Genomic DNA, 15990 nt, shown 5'->3' with positions numbered 1-15990 from the left:
GTTCAAACCTGATTAAATATGTGTATTTTGGGGGGTCCCCAGTTCAAACCTGAATATATATGATTATTTTGGGGGGTCTCCAGTTCAAACCTGATTATTTTGGGGGGTCTCCAGTTCAAATATTATTTTGGGGGTCGTGACCAACAAGTGTGAGAACATCTGGTCTAGAACATTTAAACATGAATATTGTAAAGTTTTGTTGATAATGGAAACTCCAATGAAGTGTTTTGAAAATCCTTGTTTTTTTAACCTATAACATTTTATTATGAAATGTAAAACATTTATTTCAAACCTTTCATGTATATTTACTAAGGCTGGGACTTTAACTGATTCATTGCGATTAATTACAGCAAATTAACGCGATTAAAAAAATTAACGCATTTTAATCGCACTTAGTTTTGGCACCACAGAACCTTCAGTTTCGGGCATACCGATCATAGCGATGCACCAACCAAGAAGAGACAACAGACACAAAGGGAGAAGTAGCCGATCAGAGCGATTTGCTTGGCCCAGTTGATGCGAAATTTACATTTAAAAAACTCACTTGTTGATTCACTCGTACAACAAAATGTGTTTTACTTGAAAAATAATGCTTCTCAGGTCAAATATTGATGTGCGATTAAAATGTGATTAATTGCGATTAATTAATCACAGAGCCTGTAATTAATTAGATTAAAACTTTTAATCGCATCCCAGCCCTAATATTTACTAATATCTTCAAGACAATGAAACCATTTAAATTGTGCCAAAGTTCATTCAACGCTGATACAATTGTGTTAATTAAAGATATAATAATAATGGATTTTTTTGTGAGGGTTATACTGTGCGCTCGCACGCACGCACACGCACGCACGCACACGCACACACACACACACACACACACACACACACACACACACACACACACACACACACACACACACACACACACATCCATTTGGTTCCATTTGTACACACTCAGATACAGGCCCATAAGGGTCCATTTGGTTCCATTTGTACACTCTCAGCTTGTAGATCTGCCATTTAATAGATCTATCTATCCATCTATCTATCTATCAAGAGTTTGGAAATGCTCGTTTTCAATACCGTCCCACTGCCCACTGTTGAGTGATTTCCCAGGAGTGCTTCCAACCTCCAAATGTAGTTGTGTTCAACGGCCCAATTCCAATGTCATCCCTGCATCCTCACTGACTTAAGTGACCTAAATGGTAAATGGTGCATTTATATAGCGACTTTATCCAAGGCCCTTGTACAGAGATTGTGCATTACATTCACCCATTCACTCACACATTCATACACCGATGGCAGAGGAAACCATGCAAGGCACCAACCTGCTCACCAGGAGCAACTAGGGGTTCAGAGTCTTGCTCAAGGACTCTTCCACACTAACTCTGGGGGAGCCCGGGATCGAACTGGGAACCCTTCAGGAACCCTCTGTGTTCTAAGACTGCAACTCTACCCCTGAGCCACTGAGCCACTGCTGCCCCCTGCTGACGTCAGCTGGTAAGTGCTTGAGGGTTCAGGCTGCAAGGACTCCAAATGGTAGAAAAGGAATGGAACAACACTTTAGATGAGTGTTTCACACTTTACATCACATTTAAAACTCTTCACTGTCCTTATTTACAGTCATTGCTTTAAATGTTGTGATTGTTATGATTATATATTATATTTACGTATAATATTTACGTTAATCTGTTTGTTTTAATTTCTGTTTAGTATAACAATTCTCACATCGTTTTAATCTCTGGTCACCACCTGTAAATAATTAAAATAAAATACGAGTTACATTGTTGCTTTATAGCAAGGGTCTTCTACAGGGGGTCCGGGCCCCCTAGGTGGTCCTCAGAGTCACTACAGGGAGTCCTCCAAATCTTTGTGTGATAGAAACTTTTTTTTCTCTGTTTTTATATTAACCATTTGAACCCTAGCGAACATATTCTGAGAACTTTAGCCAAAAATAGCAGATCGTCTATTTTCGGAAAAGAGGTTTGGTGTATAGGGGAAAAAGAGCAGACTAAGTACAGAGTGAAAGGTCAAGTTTATTAAGTATTGACGGTTCAAGTGGTTAAATATCTGAAAACACAAAGTGACATGAATCCAAAATACACATCCTGCTGTGAAACAATGAAACTATATGGACTATGAACAGATTGTGGGGGTCCCTGCTTCATCTCTCTCTCAACTAAGGGGTCCTTGTCCTGAAAACGTTGAAGACCCCTGCTTTATAGAACCTTACATTATGTCATTATGGTACATAAAGAATAAGTACCACAGTGTGTCACAGCATCTGTCATTTGTACATCAACAGACCAATCCCAGACAGACCAAAAAAATGCATACAAATATGCATCACAAGAAAAGGCTACTAGGTCTGTAACTCTGAGGGGCCTTTTCCACCAGCAAAGAACCGGTTCCAGAACCAGAACCGGTTCTTTGCCGGTGTAAAAGGCCCCTGAGAGTGTACAAATGGAACAAATGGACCCTTACAGGTCTGTAACTCAGAGTGTACAAATGGAACCAAATGGACCAAATATCTTTATTATTACACACATTACATATAAATGTGGTTAGTGTGTGTGTGTGTGTGTGTGTGTGTGTGTGTGTGTGTGTGTGTGTGTGTGTGTGTGTGTGTGTGTGTGTGTGTGTGTGTGTGTGTGTGTGTGTGTGTGTGTGTGTGTGTGTGTGTGTGTGTGTGTGTGTGTGTGTGTGTGTGTGTGTGTGTGTGTGTGTGTGTGTGTGTGATCATCATCGACAAGTTAGCATTCACAATCACTAGGTTAACATTCACAATATACATCATCAATATAAACAATTCTATTCAATCATGTACATGATGTCATGTCTACATCACAATAGATGGTGTATATAGTAAACATAACATAAGATCCAGTCAAAACAAAGGGACAGCAATAGACAAGTGTCAGGACCGAGATCAGGACAGGGACACCCGTGGTCCACAATTAATCAGGCACTCTATGTGGGGGTGTCCTGTTTACCCATAGTAGATCTGTCTACCCAGAGTGGATCAGTCTGTGGGGGTAGTTACTGGGAGAGGAAACCAAAGGACAAGTTTGAGTTTGAGTTTATTTTGGAACCCCATTAGCTGTTACACCTGGCAACAGCTATTCTTCCTGGGGTCCACAGAAAATAATGTACATACAAAAAAAGCAAATAACATCATGTTTACAAATATCACAGAAAAAAAATATATAATCAAATAAAATACTTTACAGCATAAAAACACGGTTAGTGCATTCAGATAATGTTACATGGTATACAGTGAATATTTCATAATTACAATTAATCCAGATGTATGAGAAACTGCTTTAGTCTGTTCTTAAAATGCCTTTTACTGTTAATTGATGCAAGGTGACCATGGTGGAGCCTTGGAGCAGAGGGGGAGCGTGTGGATACTTATCTTTTCCAAAATAAGTAGAGCTACAGATTTGACCTTATTTGCCTCTAGAGATTAAGGCCAAGAGCTTAAGGCCAAGACCAAGACCAATTAATCAGGCACTATGTGGGGGTGTCCTGTTTACCCATAGTAGATCTGTTTACCCATAGTGGATCTGTATGTGGGGGTACTTACTGGGAGAGGAAACCAAAGGACAAGGTGACCATGGTGGAGCCTTGGAGCAGAGGGGAAGCGTGTGGATACTTATCTTTTCCAAAATAAGTAGAGCTACAGATTTGACCTTATTTGCCTCTAGAGCTTAAGGCCAAGACCAAGACCTAAGAGGTTTTTCAAAGGCTGTTCATTTGTATTTTAAACTTGTATTAGCTGCCTGTCATTTATAACCTGTGAAATGATCCACAGTCTGTCTAAAAGTGTGGTTTATTTCTCCGCTTATGAGTGATATTCATCTAATACAATTTTGAAATTCAAATTCAATGGTCTTTCAGTTTGGTCAATTCATAATCAAGTAAGCATTTGATTGGACACCATGTTTATTTTCTCCAGCCTAAAGGGTGAACCAATCGGGTGCCTCTGTGTCTATGACATCGTTTTTTATGACGTATTTTCTCCGGTCTAAGCACGTTCTAAATCAGGGTGAACCAATCGGGTGCCTCTGTGCCTATGACATCATGGACAAATCAACAGAATCGAAGTGTTTCATTGGTCTAGCTATGTCATCATCATTAGTGACATCATATTTTTTTTTCAAAGGCTGTTTATTTGTATTTTAAACTTGTATTAGCTGCCTATCATTTATAACCTGTGAAATTATCCACAGTCTGTCTAAAAGTGTGGTTATTTTCTCTGCTTATGAATGATATTCATTTAATACATTTTTGAAATTAAAAAATTCATTGGTCTGTTCAGTTTGGTCAATTCATAATCAAGTAAGCATTTGATTGGACACCATGTTTATTTTCTCCGGCCTAAAGGGTGAACCAATCGGGTGCCTCCGTGTCTATGACATCGTTTTTTATGACGTATTTTCTGCGGCCTAAACGCGTTCTAAATCAGGGTGAACTCTGTGCCTATGAAATCATGGACAAATCATCAGAATCGAAGTGTTTTATTGGTCTAGCTAACTCATGTGATCATCATTAGTGACATCATAATTTTGGTAAAAAGGCTGTTCATAGGAGCGGTTTGCACCGCTCAAAAAACACACTTGTCTATTTCACTTGTCTTTGTACATGTGCAGGTATCCCCCACTGAGCATTGCTCAGGCTATTAAGACGTCTAAAATATATCTAAACAGCCTGGCTAAAACCATGTTATATTTGGTCTAAAGTGGAAGCTTTTTAGATAGCTATAGGCTTAGATTAGATGTTGTTTAGTTGTTTTGTTAAGTGTACTGTATATAGAGTAGACCGGGAGCGCTTTGCTGTTTATATGTGTCATCTTTTTGACACCCAAACCCAACCCTTACCCTTACAACCTTGGCATTGAGAGAGAGAAATTCACACTGGTAAAGACTAGTGCACAGTCACTTCATTGCCACATGCAGTGTTTACATTTATTTAGGAAAACAGAAAATAAATGTACTGTAAATCAAGTTAGACTGAACTAATAAAAGACCCTATGAAAAATGGGTTTGAAAAAAATCAGCCTGATGGTGGCGTTAAATGGGACAGATCCATGTTGATGACATGACTTTAGAGCTTTGCGTGATTTTAGGGCAAAATATAGGAGCAGTGTCCAAAGATGTGTTTTGCAAGAATCGGCCTCATGGTGGTGCTAGAAAAGGGGCATGTGAGAAATGAGGGAGGTTGTGGTTTGGCAGCCAAGGAGTGTGTGTGCAAAGTTTGGCATGGATAGGGCCAACGGTGGCGGAGATATGAGTAGGATTCATCAGATTAAAAAGAAAATCCAGTGTTGTGGCTAGGTCAGGGGTCTGCAAACCTTTTTGACATGAAGTCCCATGTTCTTATTGTCTAGATAATACCTGTGCTATTGAACACCCTTTATGTCTGTGTGTTGGTTAAAATTATATTGAACCAATGACAAGTAGTAAAAAGCCCTTTGGTCAAAACCTCCTAACTCCACTCCAACTCCAGCTCATTTTCCTGAAAATATACATTTTGGAGTTGGGAGTTTGGGAGGTTATACAACCTTTATATTCATTCACACCAGGTCCTTGTAATGATCATTATAACCCATATCTCCCAGACTTTCTCCCCAATCAGAGTTCAGAGTTTGAATTAATGTAGAATTATGTTCAGGATGTAATTTGCATATAGACGAGAGAGAATTATCTTTTTAACCAAAGATCCTCTCTCCTCTCTCTCTCTCTCTCTCTCTCTCTCTCTCTCTCTCTCTCTCTCTCTCTCTCTCTCTCTCTCTCATGCCAGTGATCATCCAGAAACAGTTTTCCTCTGCCCCTGAAACCCTGACAACCTTGGCATTGACCACGCCCTGCGGTGATGTCATCAAGTAAGAAAATAACCTGTCTCAAAAGGCTCTTACAACAGCTTTAATGTGCCAAAGTTATATATTACATGTTGTGATGGAACAGTGTTCTATGTTTCAATTCAAGTAGAACGGGTCTTCAACGTTTTCAGGCCAAGGACCCCTTAGCTGAGAGAGATGAAGCAGGGACCCCCAGATTCCATATACTGTAGTTTCATCGTTTGACAGCACAATCACCAGTGTATTTTGGATTCATGTCAATTACCACTTGTACCGTCAATACTTAATAAACTTGACCTTTCACTCTGTACTCGGTGTGCTCTTTTTTCCCCTCTACACCAAACCTCTTTGCCGAAAATAGCCGATCTACAAACTCACAACGCCTCGCAGCACGAGGCGTTGTGAGCTTGTAGATCTGCTATTTTTGGCTAAAGTTCTCTGAAAATGGACGCTATAGGGTTCAAGTGGTTAATATAAAAAAGGAGAAAAAAAGACCTGATCTGAAAGACCCCCTGTAGTAACTCTGAGGACCCCCTTGGGGTTCCGGGCCCCCTGTTGAAGACCCCTGAAGTAGAACGTTTGCACAGGAAGGTTCACTAAAAGGATTAAAACCATAAGAAAGCACAATGGCTTTTTTTTTTACATTGGGGTCCTTTTGTACTCGATTCATAAAAAAAACAGTGCTGTCCAACGATTAAATATTTTAATCGCACGATTTATCTGGTTAATCGCAGATAAGCAGTGTTGGGTAGCGTTACTTCTTTTGGTAATAATATTACTTATTACCTTCATTTTAAAGTAATATTTTTCGTTACATTTAGAATAATATGAAATACATCACTTATTACTTTAACGTTACTTTTACCAAAATGTTTAAATTGAACAATTACATATACCGTATTTTCCGGACTATAAGGCGCACTTAAAAACCTTTAATTTTATCAAAAAACTACAGTGCGCCTTATAGTCCAGTGCGCCTTATATATGGATCATTCATTGACATTGACATTCCCTTTAGCACAGCTCCATCTGTTTGATGCATAACGCAACGGTAGCGTCTATTATGTGCGCCTTATAGTCAGGTGCGCCTTATATATGAAAACAGTTTGAAAATAGACCATTCATTGACAGTGTGCGCCTTATAGTCAGGTGCGCCTTATAGTCCAGAAAATACTGTATATATTTTTTTACAAATTGGCCTATCAATAAATAATGTCATTGCAGCCTATTAGGCCTACTGTAGTGTACAGTAATACTATATAGGCCAATTGTTTCAATTATTAAATGTAGTTTATTTATCTGACTTAAAAGATTTCACAAATCCATCTTGTGGAAAATGTACTATTTCTTAACATTTTGGACAAAAGAGCACATTTTACATCAAGCTGCCCAGATGTCCACTATCCCTATACATTGACACCCAGTTGCTATACACAACGAAAATGATCGGATTTATCAGATTAGAACAATAATTCCATATCAGGAGATGCTTTGTGTGACACTGCTAAGTAATCAGTTTTTACCTTAGAGGGATATCTCTCAAGTCTTGTATACCCCTATTAAATGTAAACACGCCATTGACATGAATCCTGAAGGGGTCCTGCCTCCTGTGAGAAGTCTCCATCCAATCCCCAGCTGGCAGCGTCCAGCAGGCTTGCTGCAACTGCACACTGTGGACATTTCATTTATCATTGATTCCCACAGAACTTGTCCAGCTAAAGCTCTGTTTTTCGTGGCTCAAAAATCTGCCATTATGTCACCATCAAGGCACTGACAAAATCCATCAAGGAACCACCTGGGTTCCTTGAGGTAGCCTTTCGTTACCAGTAGGAATGGGACAATATGAAAATGTCATATCCCGATTATTGTGACAAAAGAAATTGTGATTTACGATATTATCGCGATAAATCCAAATCCATTATCCTGGGGTGGAATAGGCCTATTTGTCAAAAAAATAAATAAAAAGCAGTTCTACAAGCTCACAACGCGTTGCGTTGTGTGCTTGTAGATCTGCTATTTTTTGGCAAAGACATTTGATAGTGAAAAAAAAGACTGTATCAAGTACATAAATGATAAGTTCCTTTTACCATTCCTTTTATAGAGGATTTAAATGGTACAGGATATGCAGCTTGGCAAATAAAAGGTGAATTGGTCCCAGTGCATGATGGAACACGATATCACAACATATTAAATCTCCACGATTATCGTGAGTGTTTTTTTTTATCACAATAAATGATAATATCATGTATCGTCCCATCCCTAGTTGTCAGACTAAATCACACTCTTCTCTGTTTTTCTTGCACCGGCTGATTGGTGTCTGGCTAGGCAAGGATATTCTTGAGGGGGCTCCACATTTACTCTTACAGGCCTGTAACTGACAGTGTCCACATTAACCCTTACAAGTCTGTAACTCAGAGTGTACAAATGGAACCAAATGGATCCTTAAAGTACCGTTTCAAGTACATCTTTTGCTTTATAGAACCTTGCATATGTCATATTATCAGTTACATTGTTGCTTTATAGAACCTTACATTTATGTCATATTATCAGTTACATTGTTGCTTTATAGAACCTTACATTTATGTCATATTATCAGTTACATTGTTGCTTTATATAACCTTACATTTATGTCATATTATCAGTTACATTGTTGCTTTATAGAACCTTACATTTATGTCATATTATCAGTTACATTGTTGCTTTATAGAACCTTACATTTATGTCATATTATCAGTTACATTGTTGCTTATAGAACCTTACATTTATGTCATATTATCAGTTACATTGTTGCTTATAGAACCTTACATTTATGTCATATTATCAGTTACATTGTTGCTTATAGAACCTTACCTTACATATGTCATATTATGGTACGTAAATGAATAAATCTTTCCCCCAAGATACAGTAGTATGTCACGAGGACAACCTGAGAGAATATGTCATTATTGTCCATTATAGGACAGATTGAAAATAGCTTCATTCTTGACTACTTGAACCCCAGCAATATAGTGAATGTGACCACAAGGGGGCAGCAAGAGCCCATTTGTGTCAGAGAATCATGTATTTTCTACTGCTTCTGCCCACTCTGCTGATCACATAGAGTAGTGGTTCTCAATGTGTGGTCCAGGGACCACCAGGAGTCCTTGACAGGGTTCCATATGGACTGTAACTCTGAGAGTGTTCAAATAGAACCAAATGGACCCTTACAGGTCTGTAACTCTGAGAGTGTACAAATAGAACCAAATGGACCCTTACAGGTCTGTAACTCTAAGATTGTACAAATGGAACCAAATGGACCCTTACAGGCTGTAACTCTGAGAGTGTACAAATAGAACCAAATGGACCCTTATGGGTCTGTAACTCTGGAACCAAATGGACCCTTACATGTCTGTAACTCTGAGAGTGTACACATAGAACCAAATGGACCCTTACAGGTCTGTAACTCTGAGAGTGGTCAAATGGACCCTTTCAAAGGTTGTTTGTGTTCAGAGACCAAGCAAGTCCATGTGGTTTTGAAAGGGTTAAATTATCCGCTTTGCATGTCGGCTCCATTCTGTGTTGACAAGGTGAAGTTGAGGGTTGTGCGTGTCGGTACATGTGGAAGTGCTGTGGTGTATTGAAGGAGAACTTTGAATATGAACCCTCCCTGCTCTCTTTCTCTCTCTCTCGGTCTCTCAAGCTCATGCTTCAACTCGCGCGTGCGTGCATGTGTGCGTGCGTGCATGCGTGCGTGCGTGCGTGTGTGTGTGTGTGTGTGCGCGCGTGTGTGTGCAGTCAGCGTGGAGGAGGATAGGCGGCCGCCTCCCTAAGTGTGATCTGATCATGCCAAAATTAGAAAAGCAAAACAACAACAGGCCAACTCCCGACAAAAGTTGCTCGATCAGTTCCTTATCCATTCACGGGAAGGCGGCCAATTAATCAACACGCTCATAGGCCCTCATTTAAAAATGGAGTGTAAAAACAGTGTATTTTTCGCACAAATTTTGTAGGGTTGTGCCAAAAAATCGATTCACAAATTAATCTCGATGTTGATGCCACGATTCAATTAATCGAATCGAGAGGTAAGTGAATCGTGAATCTTTTTTTATTTTATTTTTATATATATTTTAGGAGAAATATACAGCCAATGGAATACAGCTCTTTTAGACGCTTGTTAAGCTTCTATTGAACTTCTCTGAGAGGTCAATTGGTGACCTGACCTCTTGATACACGTTGCTCAGAAGTAGTTTACAGCGCGACACAGACACACACTGACACAGACACACACACACACACACACACACACACACACACACACACACACACACACACACACACACACACACACACACACACACACACACACACACACACACACACTCAGGCCTGCACAAAAAAGGTTGTGTGAGAGAAGAAAGTCCTGTGGGCCTACGTATGACTACCACCTAAACATTTTAAATTCAAATTATCGAATCGAATCGGGAGTTAAGTGAATCAATCGTCCAAGGCCTAAAATTTTGCGTAGGCCAGCGTTCACGTGGCATTTACGACCACGTCCTAAATAGACACACCTGGCGTACATTTGATCCCAGTGTTGATAAATGCGCAGGCTGAAATTTAAATAACAATTATTCTTGAAACGCCCCGACTTTACGACCAGAACAAACGGAATACGTCCTAACAACGAAAGGAAAGCTAATAAACCTCCCTTCATGTCCGCGTCCCACACAAACCACACACACGCACGCACGCGCACACACGCAACTACTTGGAACAGCAGCATTTTTGGTAGTTTATATAGCAGTCTTTGACAGTGGGAATGTGGGATAACCAACGGTACAATCTTGACAAGGAGGCTATAGCACTGCAGCCGACATGAATGACACAAGTCACTGCCATACCTTTTGTATTCATTTAAACCATATCCGTGCTGTGCGCAGACAGAGCGTGTTTATTTGGTTACAAGCAATCATCATTCCCCATGGCCATGATATCACCGGCTCGCCACGTTAATGACAGATATCCCTGAATAAAGGTCATCTGAATGCAGTGGTTGAAGAATTAAATAGGCTATAAGCATTGATGGAGTGGTGTTGAGTGCCAGCTATTATTGAGCGGTGGTCACACCGTCTCCATAGCGTGGCCGTGTGTGTATCCGTGTGTGTGTGTGTGTGTCTGTCTGTCTGTATGTAGCCTGTGGTGTATGTAGCCTGCTATACCTTTTTTGACCACACATGTTAAGGGAGGGGCGCTGTTGTTCATGCCAGGCCAGGCACACTCACACTCACATTCACACACACAAATACACACACACGCACGCACGCACACACACACACACAGCCTCCACCGCTCAGTTCACACAAGTGTGATTTTTTAGGGGAATTATGAGGAGATGGTTCTAACTTCGCTCTCCGGGTGCAAAAATAAATCCACGGCGCCCACGGGGAAGATGGTGAGCTGCGGGCACAGGTGGAGCGAGCATAGTGTACAGTAGCTACTGTATAAATTGAGAGACCCCACGGTTACGTTTGGATATTCATTTTAACCCAATATCGGCGACGAGGCGCGAGCGCAATGCGCCTTTGAGTGCTTAAACTAGCAATCATATATATTTCCCGCACGAGCTGGCCATCTCACCGGTGGGCCGTGGCCCCCCAAATAAATCATCCACAGCGTGCGCTGGGTACAGGCTCACGGTCCACGAAAATTTAAGATTACAGCGGCGCCGCACTGGTCCCGAAATGCGTTCGTATCTATGCTTGTTCTGAGCCTGATCTGCTGTTAAAGCTCTAGATTGCTTCCATACAGTATCGGTAGATTTTAATTGCTTGTCATTGTAACTTGGAAATAAAATCGGTGTGCATGTCCATGATGTAGCTGGCTATAATATGCTTTTATAAAATGTTATATTTTCACAGGATTATTTATTATTGTGTTGGATATACATTTTCGAGTGGATACATGTGTCCAACTGTCCATTGCCTGTCAGATAGTTAGACAATGCTGCTCCGCACGTCTACAATGGAATAAGAGGTGTAAGATGAATCCTACACCACCTCAGGACTTGACGTGAGATTTGATCCTACCCTACGCCAAAAATGTTGGTGTACGGACAAATTTTGATCTACACCACGTTGATAAATGAGGGCCATTGTGTGTTGGAATGTTGGATAGGATTTTGTCCACAATTACTGTACATACTGTACAATTCCATTCTTTTAAACTGAGAGGGAGACTGTGTGTGTGTGTGTGTGTGTGTGTGTGTGTGTGTGTGTGTGTGTGTGTGTGTGTGTGTGTGTGTGTGTGTGTGTGTGTGTGTGTGTGTGTGGCTGTGTGCAGCCCAGATAAACTGCTATGATGAAAAGGATAAAGTTAAAAGTGTAGAGTTTTATCCTGATAAAATGGTTGAAAGAAGAAGCAGGTTTAGCAGCTCAGAGAAGACAATGACAGGAAGCATGGGAGGCTACTTCCTGTTCACTGAGGTCATTTAGAGACATCTGTTCTATGTTTACTGAGCTCATCCACCAGTGGCGGCTCCAGGAAAAAAAAAACTGCAAGGGGGGCCTTCAATTTTTCTAAGGGGGCACTTTATTTTTCAACACCCGTATATATAGCAAGCCAATTTTTCGTGCCGTTTTGAGCCAAGCTAGTAATGTCCATTACAAGTTTTCTCACTGAAAATATTAGAATTTCCCGTGCTGCATGCACAACAACACAAGAACAGACATCAAAACAAAACCATCTTGTTGTGCCAGTGTAGGCTACCTCTTATTATTGCATTTTCATTAAACTAGTAATTAATTTGAAAATGCATATCTATTATAATCACAAAGAACATATTTAATAACATCTTCATGTGTGTGTGTGTGTGTGTGTGTGTGTGTGTGTGTGTGTGTGTGTGTGTGTGTGTGTGTGTGTGTGTGTGTGTGTGTGTGTGTGTGTGTGTGTGTGTGTGTGTGTGTGTGTGTGTGTGTGTTTTCACATGCACGACTATTTTGCAACCTTTGGGATGTTGTCTCTGAACATCAGGAAATACTTAACTGGAATTTACTCTCTCTCCTTGGCTGGGGATTGGAGGCCTTTTTACTACTAGTGGTTCTGCTCCACTCAGAGTTACAGACCTGAAAGGGTCCATTTGGTTCCATGTGTACACTCTCAGAGTTACAGTCCTGTGGTCCATTTAGGACAGGGATGTCAAACTGAAATACACAGTGGGCCAAAATTTAAAAAATGGCACAAGTCGAGGGCCGAACTGGTTCAGTGTTTATTTAAACGCGGGCTTGCGGTCACAGGCCCTCGATACGCGCCAATGCACTAGCAGTGCATTTTGGGACTTGTAGTATTATAGTGGTGCGTGTGTAGCAGAGTGACTCACTGCCTCAGCCTGATGGCATCAAAAGTCTAATACAGTATCTCCCCCAGTCCGTAGGATATCCCTTTGGTCTGATGGTTAAGATGTTGGACTTTCATGCGGAAGACCTTAGTTTGAATCCCAGGCATTGCATGTGAAATATACCAGAGGGCCAGTTCTAATAGTATTTAAATATCATCCTGCATGTGCGTGTGTGTGCGTGTGCGTGTGCGTGTGTGTGTGTGCGTGTGCGTGTGCGTGTGCGTGTGTGTGTGTGTGTGTGGTGGGGTGCAGAGAGATATTTATGTGTCTTTATTCTCTCTTGTTAGAACTTGTTTGTCATGAATCAAAGTGGGACAAAAACTCTCTCTCTTCAGGTTCAGGTGAGGTTAGGTACAGAGTACAGACACGCTCTCTCTCTCTCTCTCTCTCTCTCTCTCTCTCTCTCTGCCTGGGGGAGTGGCGTTGGAAAAGTACTCAGATGTGCGTGCGTGCGACGTGCGTGCGTGCGTGCGTGAGTGCATGTGTCTGTGAGTGCATGTGTGCATGCGTGCGTGTGTGCCAGCCAGACCAGGCATCCAACCAGGTGTTCTGGGAAGACAGCCATGTTACTGCTAGTCACGCACTAGTTGGAGCTGTGTGTGTAAGGAATGGAGTGGCTTGATTGCGACGCAGTTACTATCAAAACCTCCCCCGGCTGTCAGTCTGTCAGTCCGTCAGTCCGTCAGTCAGTCAGTCAGTCAGTCAGTCAGTCAGTATGTCAGTATGTCAGTCTGTCCGTCACGTCACACTTTTGCCCTACTCATATCAAAGTGGTACACAGTAGCTCTAGAGTCATGTCATCAACATGCATCTGTCCCATTTAGCGCCACCATCTGGCCGATTGCCATTGGCTACAATTGCCTTCTAAAGTTTGTGTATGCAACGTGATGGTCGCTTATCTCCCGATGAAGGAGTCTTACTGGCATCATGTGCAACATGATCAGGTGTGCGTGTGCGTGTGTGTGTAATCTGTGTATCAGGGAGTGGCGCAGAACAGAAGCACAGTTTGTTCAGACTCCATTTTGTCACAACACAGAACTACAACGATACAATATAATGTTATCATCTCTCTGACAGTTGTCTTCCATTTGACACAAACACACAGAAACTAAACACATGACAACAGCAGTGTCCTCCTCCATTATGAGACAACATGTGTAGGGTAAGTGTTTGTCTCTGTTGTGTACTTGTATTGATGTTGTGTGGTTGTGTTGATGTGTTGAACTATTGAAAATAGTTAAATGTACCTGAGGGGTATGTGGAATAGCAGCGCTGGAGTTTCATATTATGAGACAACACAGTCACACTTGGAATGGACATGAAAAGGTCTTCCACTGCATTGAAGTGGTACAGTAGGTTTTCGAGTTCTTTTTTAGTTTTGCAAATTTTTCACAATTATTTGTTTGTTTTTTATAAATGTAAAACTACTGACATTCATTTTTTATAAGTGTGTAAAACTACCCAAAGCGTTGCAGGGTTTGCCTGCTATAGAAGCCGTGGAGCGAGTTTTGTGATTTTTAAGTATTTTAATTGGTATTTTTAGGGGCGTGTCATGGGGTCTGCCTGCAAAGACTTGTGTGATCTGGTAGATCACTATCTAACTTTTGGGTGCCTCTGGTGTAAATACATGATAAAAGTGTTGTTGGTTTGTTTAGATTTTTGTTGTTGTGGTTATAGCCTAGCTTAGATCTACAAGCTCACAACATGTGACTCTGCAACATGTTGAGAGCTTGTAGATCATAGACATAGCTGTGTTTGTAGATCGGCTGTTTTTCCGGTGCGCAACAGCGACACGCAGCCAAGTCATCCAATTCAACTCAAAGGAGCTTTATTGGCATGAGAAAACATAAGTTTACATTGCGAAAGCAAGTGTCAAACAAAAACTGTTGAAAAAGGGGAACATAATACAGTTGGAAGAGGTACAGCATTGTGTAAACAGATCTGTATCACATTTTGGCGTTATGTACGTGCGTGTGTGTGTGTGTGTGTGTGTGTGTGTGTGTGTGTGTGTGTGTGTGTGTGTGTGTGTGTGTGTGTGTGTGTGTGTGTGTGTGTGTGTGTGTGTGTGTGTGTGTGTGTGTGTGTGTGGTGGGGTGCAGAGAGATATTTATCTGTCTTTATTCTCTATTGTTAGAACTTGTTTGTCAGGAACCAAAGTGAAAAAAAAAAAATCTCTCTCTCTCCAGGTTCAGGTGAGGTTAGGTACAGACACGCCTCTCTCTCTCTCGCTCTCTCTCGCTCTCTCTCTCTCTCTCTCTCTCTCTCTCTCTCTCTCTATCTCCCCCCCCCCCCACACACACTTTCTCTCTCCCAAAAACAGAGAGAAAAGTTTCTGTTCTTTGTTCTTTGGATCTTTTTCACAGTAAGGAGAGACAGACGGACAGACAGACAGACAGACAGAGAGAGATAGATGGTGAACAGGACGCACACAGACAGAAGACGGACATTTTGCTGTTAAAACTTGTGAAGAGAGTGAGTAGAAATGTATTTTATTTCTATAATAAAACCACACTAATAGGTGCATGTCAAGTTAAACATAATAACAATTGGCCTAAAAGTAATATCATGATAATGCGATGCATTATTATGACATTTTGAAAATGTTTGCCTCTTATATTATTTGACAATCTGACCAATGTTTGATCAGTTTGTATAGCATAGTTTGTTGATTACTTTTGATGCAGTGAAGGTCTTTTTAAAAAGGTTAACAGTTAAATTGTCACTACACTGCCCTCATGTGGTGGAGATGGAGAGG

At 41.0% G+C, this 15990-nt stretch overlaps 2 protein-coding genes across 2 annotated transcripts in view; both read left to right on the top strand.

The window, feature by feature from the left end:
• The window catches only part of LOC308308728 (stonustoxin subunit beta-like), a gene marked incomplete at its 5' end in the record, with an annotated part of 9011 nt that extends 8255 nt beyond the window's left edge, over nucleotides 1-756 (top strand). The window contains one exon of the mRNA XM_080754182.1: nucleotides 1-756. This exon is cut by the window's left edge and continues 1309 nt beyond it.
• Nucleotides 757-15618: 14862 nt separating this feature from the next.
• Nucleotides 15619-15990, top strand: part of LOC308308727 (protein NLRC3-like) — a 33090-nt gene continuing 32718 nt past the window's right edge. Inside the window, exon 1 of the mRNA XM_080754181.1 lies at nucleotides 15619-15707. The gene's annotated coding sequence lies outside the window, so the exon portion shown is untranslated. The remainder of the gene's footprint in view (nucleotides 15708-15990) is intronic.

This window comes from Nannobrachium achirus (assembly GCF_963921795.1).
Source record: "Nannobrachium achirus genome assembly, chromosome: 23".
NCBI lineage: Eukaryota > Metazoa > Chordata > Actinopteri > Myctophiformes > Myctophidae > Nannobrachium > Nannobrachium achirus.
Note: the sequence above shows the minus strand (reverse complement) of the source record. Positions and strands in the feature narration are given on the sequence as shown.